Source organism: Kogia breviceps, chromosome 1 (assembly GCF_026419965.1).
Source record: "Kogia breviceps isolate mKogBre1 chromosome 1, mKogBre1 haplotype 1, whole genome shotgun sequence".
NCBI classification, from domain to species: domain Eukaryota; kingdom Metazoa; phylum Chordata; class Mammalia; order Artiodactyla; family Physeteridae; genus Kogia; species Kogia breviceps.
The window spans coordinates 185,959,134-185,974,921 of record NC_081310.1 but is presented as its reverse complement, the minus strand read 5'-3'; the positions used below and the strand labels follow the sequence as shown (position 1 = coordinate 185,974,921).

At 50.9% G+C, this 15,788-nt stretch overlaps 1 protein-coding gene across 3 annotated transcripts in view; it reads left to right on the top strand.

Moving 5' to 3' along the window:
- Window positions 1-15,788, top strand: part of ALPL (alkaline phosphatase, biomineralization associated) — a 60,941-nt gene that overhangs the window by 23,182 nt on the left and 21,971 nt on the right. Inside the window, exon 2 of one of the 3 annotated variants that reach the window (XM_067015686.1) lies at window positions 7,091-7,358. The exons of the other annotated variants lie outside the window; for them this stretch is intronic. The gene's annotated coding sequence lies outside the window, so the exon portion shown is untranslated. The remainder of the gene's footprint in view (window positions 1-7,090; window positions 7,359-15,788) is intronic. 3 annotated transcript variants of the gene reach the window in all.

Below are 15,788 nucleotides of genomic sequence, written 5' to 3'. Positions count from 1 at the left end.
TTTCATGCAAATGCAGATTTAATGATGGGCCAGAAGTTCATTGAGGAGGCAGAACAAGGGTGGGTTGGACGATTAGCATCTCATGTGACCTGGGATAGAGAGCCAAAGGGGCTCTGGGAAAGAGAGCAGTGGTCTTGGAGGACACGGAGTCAGCAAAGAGGAGGACTGAGATTCAGCAAGCCCAGAGCTGAAGCTGAAGAGCGTGGCCTGTGGAAGGAGATGTAGGTCTTGCTAAGAGGCAGTTCCAGAGGGTGGCACTAGGGCTGACTCCAGCCCCGCCCTGTGCTCTTGCAGGTCCGGATATGTGGCTTTACCTCTCAGAGGCTGCAAAAGGGCTGCTAGTACCATTTGGTAGGGGAGAGGGTATGTGGCGGAGCAGCAGTAGCCCTGCACCAGAGTCTCAGCTCCACAGCTGATTAGATTGGCATGTGTAGACTCGATTTAATCCTGAAGCCTCAGTTTCCTTATTTGCAGTTTGGGAATCACATTCTTGCCTGTGTGGGGTTATTGCAAGCCTCCAGTGAGATGACTTCGTGGTGAGACCTTCTCTGATCTCTCTATTTAAAACTGCAAATACCGCCTCTCCTCCCCCCCTTCTATTTCTCCATCTCACTTACCACTACCTGGCATCCTATTGATTTTACTTACTTTCTTATTGTCTGCTCACCCCACCAGCAGGGATTTGAGCACCTAGAACAGCCCCTGGCATATAGTAGGTGCTCAATAAACAGAGGTCGAATGAATGTTGGTTGAATAACATATAGGGAAGACCCTAGGGGATAGGGGATGTTGAGGCCGTGTCAGTTGGATCTTAGAGATGCAGGACAGAGACACGAGAGAGGCCAGGACAGCTCACTTGGGGTGTCAAGGGCTGCCCATGAAAGCATCTGGGGCCTGGATTTTAAGGTTGTGGCTGGTCCCTCTATGGCCACAGCCTGTAGGAGGTGAGTCCTTTAGGAGATTAAAGCTGGATGGGCCTGAGTACTGGGGCTTCTCATGGAGCCAAGACTCTGGGGGCAAACAGGAAGCCCATGGTACTTGGCTTCCCTGCTTTCTTTAGTTTTTTAAACCATTCTGATTGCCCCTAAGTGGAACAGACTACCTCAAAGAAATGTCAGTCCCAGTGCCATCCCTGCCACCCCAAAGGCTAGAAGAAAAAGCACTGGGTTTGGAGGCAGGCAGATCCGGGGTTATGGCCTAGCCCTGCCCCTCTTTACCAGAGGGATGTTCGGCAAATCACTGCACCTCTCTGAGTCTCTGTTTCCTCCTCTGTGAAATGGGTGTAGCAGTTTCCCCCCTGTATGCCAGCCTCCTAGGGCTTTGTGTAAAATATAGTAAAAATGTGTATTGTGACCAATCATCACTAGACTGAAGGGCCTAGAAGGCAGAAGTTGGACCTGCGACCCTTAGTGCAGGGCCAGCCACGCAGTAGACACTTGGAACCTGGTGGTCAAAGAGTTGTTAAACTCAACTGACAGCAACCTTGGAAGGGAAGGGTCTGAGTCCTGCACACAGTAGGGCTTTTAGGCAAATCCTACCCAAGGACCTCCTACAATTCTACAAGTTTATAGATTCCAAGAAGAAAACCAAGCTTGTATTGGTTGGCCTCATTTCACCATGCACTCGAAACTTATTGACCCATCTTTAGCTTGTTTGCAAGATTTTTCCTTTGGTAGAAACAACTAGATGAGTGACATGATGTGGTTGCTTACAATGTAAGGGGCTGAGAAAAACAGGCTGAACTGGAATTCTGAGGTCAAACTCTGTGTTCCAAGTAACAGAAAATCCAAGGTAAACAATACGGGGCATTAATTAGCTCATGTAACTTGGATGTTCAGATGCAGGCTTCAGGTGTGGCTGCATCCAGGGGCTCAAGCATCCTCAGCAAAGACTCAGATTCTCTGCATCTCTCTACTGCATCTTCTGAGAGCTTGCCTTATCTTCAGGCTGCACACAGTGCCCCTCCCCGTCGCCCCACTCCCTCACAACACACCACCCAGGTGGAGAGAGTCTTGATCTGAAGCCAGTCAGGACCCACCTGGAACCGCTGGAGGTAGGATCGGTCCTACCCAAACCAGTTAGCTGGAAAAGGGAGAGTCACTTCCCAAGGAAACTTTGTGGTATTGTTAGGAAAGGGGAATGGATTCTGGGTGGCCAAAAATTATAGTACGTATCTACTACAGTCATCAGAAGGGGAAACAACAGAAAGCCATAGAAACATCTGCATAGCACTTTACAGTTTGCAAAGTTCCTTCCCTCCTAAGAAGCCAATATTGGAAGCAGAATGGCACTTATTATCACTGCTTTGCAGATGAGAAAACAGCCCTTGAGTAACTGGCCAGGACTCTGACTTGTAACCCTGAGCTGCCCCCAGCCATCTCAGCCTCTTTGTGTAAAATTATAAACCCAGAGGGCCTGACCTGGGCAGGAGGGAGCCAGTGTGACTGAAGCCCCTCCCTTTACGGAGGGAGCGCCCGTTCCAGATATGAGAGGTCCCCAGGAAGCTGCAATCATGTGAAAGCCCAGGAGGAGCTGCTCTGGGGGCGGAGGGAACAGCCTGACGGGAGGACTGGTCACGGGGCTGGGCACACACACAATGGGAGCCCGGCCTCGCTCACTGCCAGGACCCCGGCACGCGCACGCATACACATGCACACAAACTCACACACGCACACTACCACACAGGCAGAGGGAGGTCACGTGACACACTGATGCGGGGCTCCCTGTACCGGGGGTGGCTGAGGCATCGGGGTCTGCTGCCCATAATGGTGACCGTGATGGACGTTGTCCTGGCATGTGACTGAGATGGGGGAGCCAGCACACTGAATATGGAGCCAGACAGGCCTGGCCTGCATCCCAGCTCTCCCACATGGTTGCTGTGTGACCCCGCACTTCCCTCCCCGCTTTTGAGCCTCAGTTTTCTCTTCTGACCCGGGCTGATAATTCCCACATGACTGGTTTCTTAGAAGGCTGAACAAAAAGCTCCCAGTACATAATAGGTGCTTCATTCATTATGAGTTTCTCCTTTTCCCCCTTCATAGTGTCCTGTTAATAGCTGTGTGACCCTGGCCAAGTTGCTTAACTTCTCTGTGCAGTGGGAACACTGTTAGCACCTACCACATGGTGTTGTGAGGAGTAGATGAAGGAGTGCCTGGAAAGCACTTAGAACAGTGCCTGGCACACTCGTTATCACCTTTACTACTAGCTAACATTTATTTTGAGTGTTTAATATGGGCCAAGCCCTGGGCCTTGATCTCATTGTTTATTGTGCAGTTATCCTTCTTATAATAGCACAGTGATATAGGCAGTCTCTGTGATTATCCCCATTGGACCCGTGAGAAAACTGAGGCCCAAAAAGGGGAAGTGATGTGCCCAAAGTCACAAAGCCAGTAAGCAATCTGGGGGCTCTGCTCAGCTGTGCGCCCTTGGGTGAGGCCCTCACCTCTGTGGGTCCATATTTCCTGCTTGGAGGTTGGGGTGCATCCCTGCCCTGTACCTCCCAGGGTCACCATGGATATCAAATGTAACAGTGCCAGGAGCCTCCACCAGCTGGAAGGTTCTCTGGGAATATGAGGAGTGCTATTACCATAAGCCCAGGGCAGTGACACCTGTCTCTGGGAACATCCGTGTACTCCCTGTTCTGACGCAAGCTGGGCATTCAAGAAACCGGGCACTTGCCACCCAGGGATATTGTTTGTGTTGGCCACCACTCAGAAGGTTACAAGTTCATGGCCTATTTCCCTGAAGTCCAGAGCCGCCTCAGCCTCTTCTTACAGGGCCTGTGTGGGGCTGTCTACGGAATGGAGGTTTCATCTCCTAGGGGAAGGCTGCCAGAGCACGTGGGGTGTCGGGGGCAGGGAGGGGGAAGAGCCACGGTGGTCCAGGGTCCTGCAGGAGGACCAGCTGAAGTAGGGGATTGTGGGGGAGGAGGGCTGTGTCTAGGGTCACTGGCCTGTCGAGGGGTGGAGCCAGGTCTCCAGCTGAGGTCTTCCCCACCCCGCCCCCCATCTCTGCTGCACACCCCAGGTTGTCCCCTCTGCAGGGCAGCCCACCTGTGATCAAGGACTTGGACTCAGTCAGTCCTTGGCCACTCTCATGCTGTGTGACCTGGGGCAAGTCACCTCACCTCTCTTCCATAAAGTGGGGATAAGAAGCCCTCCCTGAGGGAGCTGTGATGCATATACAATAAAATGACGTTTGGGAAGAGTGTATAGTGAGTAGAAGTGAAGTGGTAGATGTGTGTATTCCATTCATCTACAAACATATAATGTACATATTGCAGATAGAACAAATATGGTTTGTTTTCAGTCTTACTGACTGCTTGAGGAGTTTATACTTGGCCCTGGGAGACAGAAACATCTACAGGTGACGTTGAATTCTGGCTTGGTAACTTACTGGCTGTGTAACCTTGAGCAAGCACAATCTCTCTGTGCTTCTGTTTTGTTACCTGTACAATGGGTATAATAATAGTGCCTACCTAGTAGGTTGTTGTGGAGATTGAATGAGTTAATATAGGTAAAGTGTTTAGAACAATGTCTGGCACATAGTAAGTGCTATGAAAAGGTATGCTATTATTATTAAAAATACAATGACAAAGTATATAAAGTAAGGGTTTTTCTAGAGTAGTCTCAGTTTGAAATGTTCTTTTCAGTTGCCAGAAATCACTGATTTCTGGAATTCCAAGACATTGGTATCCATGCTATGCCTCACAGACTGCCTTGTGCTTCTGGTAATAGCCTCCCAAATCTTAGCTAGTTAGTGGGGAGACTTATCCCTGCTGGTGATTGCTGTGTGACCCTGGGCAGGTTATATACCCTCTCTGTGCCTTCCTTTTCTTGTTGCCCCTGTGAGAGTAAGGATGGGATGGCTATGTCTCCTGGTACCAGAGGGGCTCCCGCTGCATGAGTGCTGAGTGAGGTGCCAGAGTGCAGGGAATGACAAACACCTCAGGGACACAGCACATGCTCCTTCCCCCCACAGCACCGCTCAGCTCCCAGGCTTGGCTCAGAGCAAGGTGGCCTGGGACAGCACATGTTCTCTGCGTGGGATGGTGGGAGCCTGTGTGCCCATGGAGCAGCCATCCCTGACACCCCTCTGCCCAGGCGCTCCAGTCCCCCCAGGCACGGTGCCTCTGGGCCCTGCCATCTCCCTCCCCCGCCTCCCTGCTGCCAGCTCTCCTCCCACCAGATGAACCTTGACTGGCTTCAGGCCTCTGCCCACAGAGCCAGTCTGTGGCATCCAGACTGGCCAGGCACCCCAGGAAGCCACAGAAAAATCTTTAGCTCTGGAACCCAGACGCCTGAGGCTTCCGATTCCAGCTCTGCTGTGTGGCCTTGGGCTAGGGGCAGACCATCTGAGCTGCAAAGTCCTCACCTGTGAAATGGGCTGGCAAGAGACGTGTAAGTCAGGCGGGGATGCCAAGCGCCTGCTCTTGACCAGGCTGAGCTCAGGGAGCGAAGCCCTTTGTGGTCGGTCCTGGCTGCCTCTCTGTCCTCTGTCACCAACTGTCGGCTCCTGCCTTTCTCCCCGACCTCGAAATACTTCATTCCTACCTCCTTGCCTTTGCACATTCAGGTTCTCCTGTAGGGAGTGCTGTTTCTCTCTCTGTTCATCTCAACCTTACCATCCTTCCAGCCTGGCTCTCCTCCCACCCACTCCATGGAACCTTCCTGGCTGACCCTAGGTGGTCTCTTTCTCTTTCTCCTTCAAGAGGAAGAGAAGGCGTCAGGCCTCCTGGTGGGATGTTTGTCTGTGAGAGAGAGACAGGCAGACAGACAAATCTGGTCCTCTCAGGAAACATAGCGCCCCTTGAGTATAGGAACTGGAACCTCCACCCCCTAATTAACCCGTCCCCTAAGTGGAGGTGCACAGCAGCCAGGTAAGCTTTTTGGTTTCTAGAGCCTTAGAGCTAGAAAGACCTCGCGGGCCTTCCAGGTGGGCAGGTCTGTGATGAGCACAGGGGTAAATGGCTGCTGGCCGAGTGGGCAGAGGAGAGTCTGTCCCTTCTCAGCTCCAGCCCCTCACCTGCCCATCCTCCCCTCACTCCATCCTCCCCTGCCCGGTGATCATGGCTGCTGGGTGACATTCATTGCCCACTTACTGTGTCCCAGGCCCTGTTTTAAGCCTTTCTGTGCATTAACTCATATAATCCTTACAAGGACCCTATGGATTTTATTCGTCTCCCACCTTGCAGATGAGAAACCTGAGGCCCCAGGGGTGGGGTCACAGGCCCTGAGCTACCCAGCTCAAGAGGGGCAGAGGCAGGATCTGAACCTGGAGCGCTGGCTCCAAGCTTGCTTCCTGCTGCCGAGCTGCCTCTTTGGTCACTCACCATTGACCCGCCACCCTTCCACCCACCTACCCACATTCCTGCCCGGCCAGCGGCTGTGCACCCGGCTCTGCCAGCCGTGGGGCTGCCAACATCCACAGAGCAAGATCCCTGCTCTCTAGGAGCTCACCCCATGGTGAGGAGGCGACCACCCATGGTTCTCTGACTCTGATAAACGTGACCAAGGTCTTGAGCGGCTGGGTTTGGGGAGCTTGGGGAGGAACTGTAAGTACTGCCTGGGCTGGGGCTGGGCTGCAGGGCAGCCCAGCAGAGCTGAGGTCCAGGGGGAAGGGTGATGGGAGGACTTTATCGGGTGGACAGCAGGGAACATTCCAGACCAGGGAACGCAGTGTGCAGAGGTGCTGAGGCTGGAGGTGCTCAGGGGGACAGCTGGCTTGTCATTACAGCCCTAAAGATGCAGTGGCTTGGCAGCAGGCAGGGCTGACGCCAAGCCTCCCCAGGCACTCCTGCGTCTGTTTTTTTGTCGAGATGGGGTGCTGTCTGCAGCGGCTGGAGGTCTGAGCCTTGCTCTATGCCAGCACCTGGCCTACCGCCCTCTGGGGAAGTCCCTCCTTGGGTCGGACCTGCAACCTACTCTGACCAGCACACTTCCTTCCAGAACCCTTCACCCAGAGGCTGCTTTATGGCAGCCATAAATAACTTCCATCAGTGAATGGATAGAGTCCTGGCCAGCAAGGCTTGCCAGAGACGCTGGGCTTGGCTGAAAGAGCGGTTCTATGTTCCCTCTCTCTGACCCTGCAGGTGAGATGTTCCTGGGCTGATCTTTAGTGGCACTCCCTCCCCAAGCAGCTGCTGCAGCCCAGTTTGATGTTGCAGGACCCCCTCCAACTCCTCTCCCATTCCTCACACCCCCCCCCGAAGCACAAGGAACATTCAGCCCATCTCTTCAGCCACAACTCCTTGAAAGAGCCAAGAAGGCGCAGCTGACAGCCCAGAGGGCACTGCCTCCGAGCTGGTTCTGATTGTTCCCCGTGTGTGTCCACGGGGAGTAGGAGCTGGGAGGCCTGGGGTAAGTCTTTCCTCTTCTTCAGGCCTTAGTCTTCCTCGCTGGGCAATGGGATAATGTCTAAGGCAATGCTCTCCCAATAGGGAGAGCATCCCAATAGGATCCCAATAGGATGACTTTCCAGGCCCTGCCTTGGGAGATTCTGACTGAGAAGTTCTGGGGGGGAGGTGGGGCTGGGAATTAATTAGGGGAGAGGGGTTGTTCTGTCTCTTTAATCTCTTTTAAAGTTTGAATACAGCCACATCATGACACCTTCTCCTTCTCAACACTCCCTTAAATCTCCTCAGACCTTTATCACACCTAACAATTTGGGCAGGGTAGGGGTTATTAGCCCCTGGATGAATTTTTACATATATACACTTTTTTTAAATTTTATTTTTCTTTATTTTCTTTCCTTGTTTAGGCTGTGTTGGGTCTTAGTTGCAGCACATGGGCTCTTCGTTGCGGCACACAGGCTTCTCTCTAGTTGTGGTGTGCGGGTTTTCTCTCTCCCTAGTTGTGGTGCGTGGGCTCTCTCGTTGAGGCGCGAGAGCTCAATAGTTGTGGCATGTGGGATCTTAGTTCCTCAACCAGGGGTTGAACCCGCGTCCCCTGCATTGGAAGGTGGATTCTTAACCACTGGACCACCAGGGAAATCCCATACATATGTACACTTTAAATTAGAAACACCTCCCAGATCATTGTAAAGAATACTTCCATCACCCACCTCATACACTTCCTAGGCTATATACCTCCCTGGGTACCACTTAAGAATAGAACTTTTCCCACAATCACCCCAAGTGATTTTTTTTTTTTTTTTTTTGCGGTACGCGGGGCTCTCACTGTTGTGGCCTCTCCCCGTTGCGGAGCACAGGCTCCGGACACGCAGGCTCAGCGGCCACGGCTCACGGACCCAGCCGCTCCATGGCACGTGGGATCTTCCCGGACCGGGGCAAGAACCCGCGTCCCCTGCATCAGCAGGCGGACTCCCAACCACTGCGCCACCAGGGAGGCCCACCCCAAGTGATTTTTGTGGTCTGGGATATTTGGGAAAATCTGGTCAAAGGACCCTTCCCAGCTCAGACATTTTTGGACTCTGTCCTCTAGACTGGGGGCTCCCTAAGGACAAATAACTGTCCCTCTGTCCCCAGCAGGTACTGCTGGTGAGCACAAGGTGAAACTTCTTGGGTCTCATATTGATTTATTAGGCTGGCGAGTAGGGGAACCTTAGCGGGTTTCCCATGCCTGGGAGCTGGATGGGGCAGGGAGGGTCCCTGGGTGAGCTGTGGTGGAAAGAGTCTGGAGTAGGGGTGACCTGGGTAGGTCCTGTGTGGAGTCCTGTGCAGGGCCAGGCTCAGCACCTCCCATCTGTGTGACCCTGGGTCATCTTCACCATGGCCCCCTGCGCCTTTATTCCCTCACCTGGAAAAGGGGACAACTGTATCTAGCTCTCAGTTGTTAATAAGGATTAAAGTAAGATCAGGTATATTCAGTGCCTGGCCCGCCTCCGGGCTCTCCTGAATGGGAGATGGATGTTAGGAGGATAAGGCAATGGGCTCACAGGTGCATGGACTGACGCAGCATCACACAGCTGGGAAGTGGTGGAGCTGGGACTTGGACCAGACTTGCTGGCTGTTTCACAGCTGACCGAGTAACTTCCCTGATAAACCTCCGTTTCCCCATCTATCAGTGGGGCTAATCACTCCACCCTGCCTGTGTCACTAAGATGTGGTGAAGATCTGATACAAAGTGAGAAAGAAAAAGGTTTAATGGAGTGATGCGATGGGTTTCCTGTTGCCATGGTGAGCTCCAGTGGCCTTTCTTGGGCTAGGAACTGGGCCCCTGCCTTGGCACCGAGAGGGTAAAAGCATCTCCCCCCAAACTTGGGTGCTTTGTACCTTGGGATCTGAGGTGTCCCAAGAGGCAGGAAGTATAATGGGAAAAGGCCTGGTCTCATAGGCACATAGCTGGGGTTGCTTCCGGGCTCTGTGTGTGTCCAGTGGCTTCACCTCTCTGAGCCTCAGCTTCTGAACCTGTACGATGAGAACCATAGTCACCATCCTGACTTGATGAGATGTTGTTGGAACCCAAGAGAAAATGAAAAAGGGGCTGAGGACACTTTGGAAGCAGAAAAGACCCCTCCAGGCAGGTGACAGCTCAGCTACCTCCAGCCTGTATGTGCTGACTCTCTGGTGATGGCCAACACCTGGCCGAGACTTGACTGAAGCCTCCTTGCTGCCCTGTAGGGCTGGTGCTATCCTAGATCTGAGGCAGTGCAGGAGCTGGGGTTACAGCTGTGGAGGCCAGCAGATCTGGGTTCAAATTCCAACTCCATCATTGCACCTCTGAGCGTCTGTTTCCTTCATCTGGAAGTGGGGATGCTAGTGTCTAGCTCATATGGGGCCTGGCACACAGTTGGTGCTCAGTAAGACCAGTTGCTCTTATTCTGGACATGAGTTCGCCCCTCTGGCTGATTCAGTGCAGACTCAGCTTCCTGGGCATGTAAATGGGGTGGAACGGCCACTGCTGCTGGGGAAAAAACTATTGTGGCCCCAAATAGGGGTTCCTTTCCTTCTGCGCTTTTTTTTTTTTTTTTTTTTTTTTTTTTTTTTTTTTTGTGGTACGCGGGCCTCTCACTGTTGTGGCCTCTCCCATTGCGGAGCACAGGCTCCGGACGCGCAGGCTCAGCGGCCATGGCTCACGGGCCCAGCCGCTCCGCGGCATGTGGGATCCTCCCAGACCGGGGCACGAACCCGCGTCCCCTGCATCAGCAGGCGGACTCCCAACCACTGCGCCATCAGGGATGCCCTCCTTCTGTGCTTTTATCCCACAAGGTGCCCAGAACAACGACTGGCACATACTAGTGCTTTTTCCTACCCTGGCCGGTCAGGAATCTCCAAGAAATCAGAGACCGTGTCTGTCCTCCTCCCCACTGCGTCCTTAGTACCTAGAACAGAGCCAGGTACATAGCAGGTATTCAGTAAATGTTTGGGAATAAAGAATGAATGGACAAAGAGGAATGAACAAGCCTCAGGTGGGGAAGGACTGGGCTGGGGGAGGGGAGCCCCATGGATTCTCCTCCCTCCCATTTCACCCCTCCTGGGCTAAGCCCCAAAGATTAACCCCAGGGAACAAAGCCAGGTCACAGCCACTGACCCAGAGCTTTGGAGCAGACATCCAAGGCTAGTGTGACCAGGTGTTACAGGTTGTGGTGGCTACTCCGTGGGGCCTTCTTCACTCAGGATGGCCCTCCTGTCCCCCACCATGGGCATGGTCCTCACAGCGGTCCTCAGCCTCCTCCTCCTGGTGCTGACCTTGAGCCTGCTCTGCTTCTTCACCTGCCGCCTGGCCAGGCCGCTCAGGTAGAACTCGCCCCGGCCCGACCCCTTCCTCTGCCAGATCTCCTGCCCTAAATTCATTTGGCTTCTATTTGTTCTTGAGGGATAGTGGAAAGGTGGGCGCCCGTCTCTCTCCCTCTCTGTGGTGGGGAAACTGAGGCCCAGAGAGGTTGAGTCATCTTGGGATCGAATTGTACTTGGCCATGGACTAGCTGAGATCCTTTGCTCAGTTTCCTAAACTGTAAAACAGGAGCTAATAACACTTGTGCGGATTAAGTGAGATGCCCAAGAAGTGGTAGTGGTTCTTATCAGTCCTGTTATTCTTTCATTTGTCCTGGACCTTTGGAGACCCAGCCCAGGGCTGGCTTTCTGCCCAGCTCCAAAGGGCTCCAGTGCCCTCTGTCCCAGGATGCTGAGTCAGTCCCCAGGGCCAAGGCCCAGCCTCCGCTCCCTCCCCTGACCTGCCAAGTGGCTGTTTCTCCTCCAAGGCCAGAGCCCAGCCAGGGCTTCTGCACACTTGTCATGAATAGTCAGGGCACGTAGCTGGGAGCCTGGCAGAGATGGTTCAGCTGGGAGGTGGGGAACGATGGGGCTGGCATACACCCGGAGGCTCCATTATGAACTGGTAGAGCATTGGCAGAGGGTGGTAGGCAGCTGGGGCCCTACAGCCCCAGGCTGGGCCCCACAGAGCCCATCACCTAGGCCTGCCAGAGAGCGGACTTGGAGCCTCTGAGTAGGGGCAGGGGCCATGAGGAGGAGCCAGCAGGGGAGACTCTGGCTCCTGAAGCGTTTCCTAGATTCTCCTTTCCAGGCAGAGGCAATGGGAGAAGGCACTTGTCTGTCTCCAGAACAGGCCCTTCTCAATACCACATCCCTGGGGCCAAAATTCAGAGCATTCCAGCCTGAATCATGGAGCTTTTCATTAAGTTAGCATTTACAGAGCTGATTCTATGTGCACGGGGTTGGGAGCCAGATGGAGAAGAGATGGTCTTTACTCGCACAGAATGTCGGGCTAGCAGAGAAGAGACAAATAAGAATAACCGTGCAGGGCTGGATAAGCTCTTTAGAGCTCCTGGAGCCACGCTTCACTTTTATTTTTCCTTATTTATGTGTTTGCTTTGGACCTTATTTATGTGTTTGTTTTGGACCTGCGGTGCAGAGGGTTGAATAAGTCATATTCCTCAGTGCGTGGGGTACTATCATGAGCTCAGTTTTTGTTTTATTTGTTCATTTTCCCCTTCATCCCTGCTCCCCAGTACCAATCTCATCACCCTCCAAAGGTCTTCATGCTAATATGCTTTATTTAATATGTTGTTGAATTTATAAGTGTCCTTGCAAGTAACGCTGTGTTGTGTATATGAGTGTGGTTTACACTGACATACAAACTACTGAAATCCTGTGTTTTTAAACTCCACCGATCCTACTGTTTTTTTTTGTTTTGTTTTGTTTTGTTTTGTTTTGTTTTGTTTTTTTGCGGTATGCGGGCCTCTCACTGTTGTGGCCTCTCCCGTTGTGGAGCACAGGCTCCGGACGCACAGGCCTAGCAGCCATGGCTCACGGGCCTAGTCGCTCCGCGGCATGTGGGATCTTCCCGGACCAGGGCACGAACCCGTGTCTCCTGCATCGGCAGGCGGATTCTCAACCACTGCGCCACCAGGGAAGCCCGATCCTACTGTTTTAACTTCTAGTTTTAATACTACTGCCACATAGATATTGCCCCACCACTCTTTATAACTTCCTTCCCCTAGTTATGGACCTAGAGGTTGCCCCCAAATCTTCTAATCATAAGCCAGTGTTAAAGGGAACATGCCAGAATTTCTTCAATAAATATGATGGTTCTGTAGGGTTTTTTTGATATATAAAGTCTTTATTAAGTTAAAGAAATTATTTCAATTCCTAGTTTTCTGAGGGCTTTTATCATATAGTTCTCTACACCCCCATCCCTCTTCTTAAATGACCTTGTAAGTTTGATTAAAGCTTTAAATGCCACCTTTATGCCCAGGGTTCCCAAGTGTATACCTCTAGCCAAGAACTCTTTCCCGGCTGCCAGATGCCTATATGCAACAGTCCGCTTAACATCTCCACTTCATCTTAAACTCAACATGTCCAAAAACACGTTCCTGAGTTTCCCCACCAAATTTACTCCACCTCACACCTCAAAACACCACCCCAAATGCTGAAAGGCTGAATGCTTTTCCTCTCAGATTAGGAACAAGGTGAGGATGTCCACTCTTGCCTCTCCTATTCAGCATGGTGCTGGAAGTCCTAGCCAGCACAATAAGGCAAGAAAAAGAAATAAAAGGCATAAAGATTGGATAGGAAGAACTAAAACTGTCCCTATTTGTCAATGATATGATTGACTACACAGAAGATGGCAAGGACCCAGGTTCAATTCCTAGTCAGGGAACTAAGATCCTGCAAGCTACACAGCACGGCCAAAAAACAAAACAAAACAGAAAAGGGACTTCCCTGGGGGTCCAGTGGTTGAGACTCTGCCCTTCCACTGTAGGGGGCAGGGGTTCGATCCCTGGTCAGGGAACTAAGATCCCACATGCTGCATGGCATGGCCAAAAGAAAAAATAAAAGCAATGCTATTTTAATAGCTCCCCCCAAAGTGCAATACAACAGTATAAATCTAAAAGGATCTGTATGATGAAGACTATAAGATTTAAACACACAGAGAGACATACTGTGTTCATGACTGAAAGACTGAACATTGTCAACATGCAAATCTTCCCCATATTGATCCACAGATTTAATACAATATCAATCAAAACTATACTGATGGGGCTTCCCTGGTGGCACAGTGGTTAAAAATCCTCCTACCAATGCAGCGGACACGGGTTCGAGCCCTGGTCCGAGAAGATCCCACATGCAGCTGAACAGCTAAGCCCGTGTGCCACAGCTACTGAGCCTGCATGCCACAACTACTGAAGCCTGTGCACCGCAGCAAAGAATAGGCCCCACTCACTGCAACTAGAGAAAGCCCACGCATAGCAACAAACCCAACGCAGCCAAAAATAAATAAATTAAATAAATAAATACATTTTTTTAAAAAAGCTATAGTGATGGAGAACAGACCTCTGGCTGCCAGGTACAGGCATGGGCAGCTTCTGACTACAAAGAGACAACACAAGAGAGTTTTATGGGCTGGCAGAACTGTTCTGTATACTGATTGTGGTGGATATCCATATCCACGAATCTACCCATGTGTTAAACTTCAGAACCTTCATCCTGTAGTTGGTGAACCAGGATCTCCACCCTTGGAGGATCACCGTGGTAACCTCATTGCTAATTCTGTAATTGGCAGCTTAGTGGTTAGAGTTCAGCTCTGCTACCTGCTTGTTTGTAACCTTGGGCAAGTCACTTTCCCTTTCAGAGCCTTGTTTTTCCTATCTACAAAGGAGATCATACATCTCTCTCTGTCTACCACGTTAGTTATTATGGTGAACATTTTATCAGTGTCCTTGAAGGATTGTTCATATAATCTCTCAGAGGGTAGTGTTTTTATTTTATTGAAGTATAACATACATACAGCAAAATGTCTATATCCTCAATTGACAGCTTGTTGGATTTTCAGATTGAACCCACCCATATAAGGCAGTGTCCCTTTTTTTTTGTTTTTTGATGTTCAATATTCACTTTCTTGTTGCTGCCATAACAAATGACCGCAAACACAGCGACTTAGAACAAAGTTATCCTCAGTTCTGGAAGTCAGGAGCTCCCAGAGAGTCTTTGGGGCTGAGAATCAACACATTGGTGGGGCCGCTCCCTTCTGGGGAGGCTCCAGAGAGAATCCACTTCCCTGCCTTTCTAGCTTCTGGAGGCTCCTGTATTTTTTGGCTTGTGGCCTTTTTCTTCAAAGCCAGTCGCTTAGCCTCTTCCTTCTCTGAATCTTCTGTCCTCACTCAGCCTACTCTTCTGTGTCAAATCTCCCTCTGCCTTTATCCTGTCTTGTAATAATACCCTTAGTTGGTTTTTATACTTTTTAAAAAATTCTTTTAAATTGAAGTATCGTTGATGTACAATATTATGTAAGTTACAGGTGTACTGTATAGTGATTCACAATTTTTAAAGGTTATTTTCCATTTATAATTATAAAATACTGGCAATATTCCCTATGTTGTACAATATAGCCTTGTAGCTTATCTTATACATAGTAGTTTGTACCTCTTGATCCCCTCCCCCTATATTGCCCCTCCCCCCACTCGGGTCTTGTACTTTATATCAGCGACCCCCAACCTTTGTGGCACCAGGGACCGGTTTTGCGGAAGACAGTTTTTTCACGGGGAGGCGGGGAATGGTTCAGGTGGTAATGCAAGTGACGGGGAGCCATAGGGAGCAGTAGATGAAGCTTCACTCATCTCCATGCTGCTCACCTCCTGCTTTGCGGCCTGGTTCCCAACAGGCTGAGGACCGATACCGGTCCGAGGCCCAGGGTTGGGAACCCCTGCTTTATATCTTTAGAATCACACTGTATATACTCTCGGGTCAGCTTCCTTCACTCAGCCTCACCTTTGCACGATTCATCCATGTTGGTGTATGGAGTTCTCAGTTATTCATTCTCTTTGCTGTGTGTGGATTACCTTCTTGTGAACCCACACGATATATTTATCCAACCCCGCTGAAGCTGGACAGAGTTTTGAAACCATTATGAACAGGGCTGATAAGAATATTCTTATATATTCCTTTGGTGAACACGTGTACATTTCTGTTGAAGTTAAATGGGTCAGAGGGCGTGTGGATGGTGTCACCTTGGTAGTACTGTCAGTTTTCCAAAGTGGTTGTACCAATCTACACTCTACCAGCAGTGAACAGATACTCTGGTAGTCCCAATTCCTTGCCAACACTTGGACTTTTCTTCACACCCAAAGGGAGGATTTGGGGGTGATTCCTCCCTACCTCCATTTCTTAGAGCATTGACTTTCAACTGATGATGTAAATACTTACTATGCCAAGCACTGGAGTGGAAACAAACAAGGCCAAGTCTCTGCTCTTAGAAGCTCCCAGTGTGGTAGGTGAGATGGACCAGGAAGGAATTACTTTCAAAACAGAGAAGTGGGCTTCCCTGGTGGCACAGTGGTTGAGAGTCCGCCTGCCGATGCAGGGGACTCGG